This window comes from Pinus tabuliformis, chromosome 2_2 (assembly GCF_031772625.1).
Source record: "Pinus tabuliformis cultivar Carrire ecotype Pingquan chromosome 2_2, CPIR1, whole genome shotgun sequence".
Classification (NCBI taxonomy): Eukaryota; Viridiplantae; Streptophyta; class Pinopsida; order Pinales; family Pinaceae; genus Pinus; species Pinus tabuliformis.
This window is the reverse complement of record NC_142300.1, coordinates 467045396-467049124: the sequence shown is the minus strand read 5'-3', so window position 1 is coordinate 467049124 and position 3729 is coordinate 467045396. Positions and strand designations below refer to the sequence as shown.

General features: G+C 39.9%; 1 pseudogene; it reads left to right on the top strand.

Annotated features, from left to right (window-relative positions):
• Window positions 1-254: 254 nt before the first annotated feature.
• On the top strand, window positions 255-3026 carry LOC149193338 (laccase-12-like; annotated as a pseudogene).
• The last annotated feature ends 703 nt before the right edge of the window (window positions 3027-3729 follow it).

The window sequence follows — 3729 nt, the reverse complement described above, 5'->3', positions numbered from 1 at the left end:
CCGTCATCGAGTGAACAGACCTTTCGGATGTTGTACAACGGTTTGAGTGTGCTTTCATCTTTAATCTGGAGTTCAGCTCACCGATTTTAGCCTTTTTGTAACGACTTTCAGCTTCACCAGCTTTTGCCGTGATTTTATAATGACTTTAACAATTCGAACATAGACCAATCACCAAACTGAACTGAACTGAGTTCAATTGATAAATATAAATACTTGATCTCGGCAATTTTGTGATCCATGCCTATCTCGTCCCTTCCTCTTCAACTGTCAATTCAATTCTGTGCAGTTTCAAGTTCGGATCGTTCTGGTGAATCAATCTATAGGCAATGGAGGCGTTCAATCAACATCTGTCCGCGCAGCCATTTGCAGCCAGATTTGTGGAGATGGTCATATGCCTAACCTTGTTCACTGCTATGGTCTCGGCGAAGCTACACACTCACATATTCGTTGTATGTCTTCCCACCTTCAATATTCTCCATGTAAACGTATATTATATTTTGGTAGAAAAAGGAGCTATATTGCGGGAGATTTTTCTGGTATTATTTGATTGCTTTATGGATGCACTTCATGGCCGTTCTGTCAATAACATTGATACACACATCGTAAATTCTTTCACACTAATTTCTCTGGGAAATTATTTTTAGTAGTTGCCTCGGTTCATTGAATATGTGTCACCTGCACTAGTCATGTCAATTTAAAGTAATGATGTTTGTGGCTGGTTAATCGCAAAATTCAGCTTCGATCTACACCTGTTAAAAGGTTATGTGGGACACACAATATCATCACTGTGAACGGACAGTTCCCGGGTCCTACGCTGCATGTTAGAAACGGAGACAAACTTAAAGTGAAAGTGCACAACCAGGCGCAATATAACGCTACCATTCATTGGTACGTCTCTAGCCCACCGAGTAGTACTGCATCATATTGATGTTAATGCATAATTTTAAAAGGAATAAATTGTTTATGCTTCTATTTACAGGCACGGAGTGCGGCAATTTCGCACAGGGTGGTCCGATGGACCTGAATTTATAACACAATGCCCCATTCGCCCAGGGCGAAGTTACACATATAAATTCACCATCACTGGTCAAGAAGGGACTCTATGGTGGCATGCACACAGTTCATGGCTTCGAGCTACTGTGTATGGAGCCCTGATCATCTTGCCAAGGCTGGACACCACTTATCCCTTTACCTTTACCAGGCCGCATCGCCAGATTCCCATTCTTCTAGGTATACTGCCGCATTATTCAATGTTTTATGTTCTTCTGTTAGAAATATTAATTGTGCACCATTTCAATTTAAGTTGTAATGCGATTGAAATATTTGACCCTGTTTGCATTGACAGGAGAATGGTGGAATAGGAATCCCATGGATGTTGTGAATCAAGCAACCCGAACAGGAGCTGCCCCCAACGTTTCAGATGCATTTACTATAAATGGACAACCAGGCGACTTATACAAATGTTCTACTTCAGGTACATTAGACTGAATCTATTCAGATATTTCCGAATTTAGTAAGCTCGATGAAAGGTGGGGAAACTAATCTTCTACGTGTTATCAACGCTGCACTCAATACTGACCTATTCTTCTCCATTGCTAGCCATACAATGACAGTTGTCGCTGTGGATGCCTTGTATACAAAACCTTTTCAGACGAATGTTCTGATGCTCGGCCCCGGCCAGACAACAGACATACTTCTCACTGCCAATCAGGCTACAGGTAGATACTACATGGCTGCTCGAGCATATTCCAGCGGACAAGGAATTCCCTTCGATAACACCACTACCACTGCCATTTTAGAATACGAGGGAAGCTCTAAGACTTCAACTCCAGCCATGCCTAATCTTCCATTCTATAACGACACCAACAGTGCTACTAGCTTCGCTAATGGTCTTAGAAGCTTGGGCTCACACGACCACCCAGTCTTCGTTCCTCAGAGTGTGGAGGAGAATCTGTTCTACACCATCGGTTTGGGGTTGATCAAATGTCCAGGGCAGTCTTGTGGAGGTCCCAACGGATCAAGATTTGCAGCAAGTATGAATAACATATCATTTGTCCCGCCAACCACTTCTTCCATCCTTCAAGCTCAGCATTTTGGCATGAAAGGAGTATTCTCCACGGACTTCCCTGATATCCCTTCCGTGGGATTTGATTATACCGCACAGAACATCAGCAGAGGCCTCTGGTCCCCTGTGAAAGCCACAAGAGTGAAAGTTCTTAAATATAACTCGACGGTGCAAGTAATTCTTCAAGGAACCAATATATTTGCGGGTGAAAGCCATCCTATCCATCTCCATGGTTATGACTTCTACATCGTGGGAGCAGGCTTTGGCAATTATAATGCACAAACCGATCCTCAGAAGTTCAACCTGGTGGATCCTCCTATGCGCAACACTGTGAACGTTCCAGTCAATGGCTGGGCTGCAATAAGATTCGTGGCTGACAATCCTGGTGAGCATTTAATTTGTTTCACAGCATTCCACTTTCCTTCTGTACTGGTGTCCTGAATATTGGATCCTACTTTGCGCATAGTGGTAATTATGGTGATCATTATTTATTGCAGGCGCTTGGGTGATGCACTGCCACTTGGACGTGCACATAACATGGGGATTGGCCATGGTGTTTGTGGTTAACAATGGACCTGACGCTCTTTTGAGTCTCCAGTCACCTCCCAGAGATCTTCCGCTATGCTGAGGAAAACTGTGATGCATAGCGATCCTCTATTGGTCCCACTTCATTCTTTTTCCTTCTCGTCACTTTGCTCCTTCCATCGTTTATGTCTATCTTGGGATCCCCACTTGTTATGACAAAGTTCCGCGCCATTATTTGTATTCACATTCAGTGGCAATTCGTGGAAATTTTTATATCTAATGCAGTCACACGAGCATAATGTCGGAAATGCTCCATTCTTGTCACCAGTACGTAAATGAGAATATTCTAACGTAGAAAAATAAATAAACATAATGAACAAAGCACAAAATCATGAGTTGGACGAGTTTCAGTGCAAGTAAATCATTCATTTTTACACTGTCGCCTTTGTATTAAAACGTCAATATTACTCATAATTAAATATTTACGTGGAAAATTTTCTAGACTCCATGGAGTTACCTCTATTCATTGATGATTAATTTGAAAGCTGAATTAACGATTGTTCATGAGCCAAAGTACACTCATATGAATATCAATTATTATTACCTATGAGCTTATTAAACTATTCTATCCATACTCACGTGTTGTTAACCTATGAGTAAGCCTGCCAATTAAATTATAGTTGAAGCTTGTGCAAAGAGTTTTGTGTGGAGAGATTTTTGCTTTCATTGTGTGGAGCATTCCGCACAACTTTTAATCAATTAATTAGCATACAAATAGAGGAGAGGAAAGGACTATGTTGCATTACAATTATTACTCTTGTTAGCATACAAATAGAGGAAAGGACTATGTTGCATTACAATTATTACTCTTGTTTAATATATTATATGGAAAGAACATATGTTGCATTTTTATAATAAGTAAATAATTCATTAAAAAATTAAAATATTTTAATAAAAAAAACTTATTATATGTTAGTAGTGTTTTTATATTTTTTTTTGAATTAGAACAAAAAATATTTATATTAATGTGAAAAATATGTGTTTGGAGACACTCCCATATAACAAAGTTTAGAAAAACAAAATCTTTCTCCGGTTGAACTACAAGAAAATATGAGAAAGGGAAGGGATAGCAATAATGG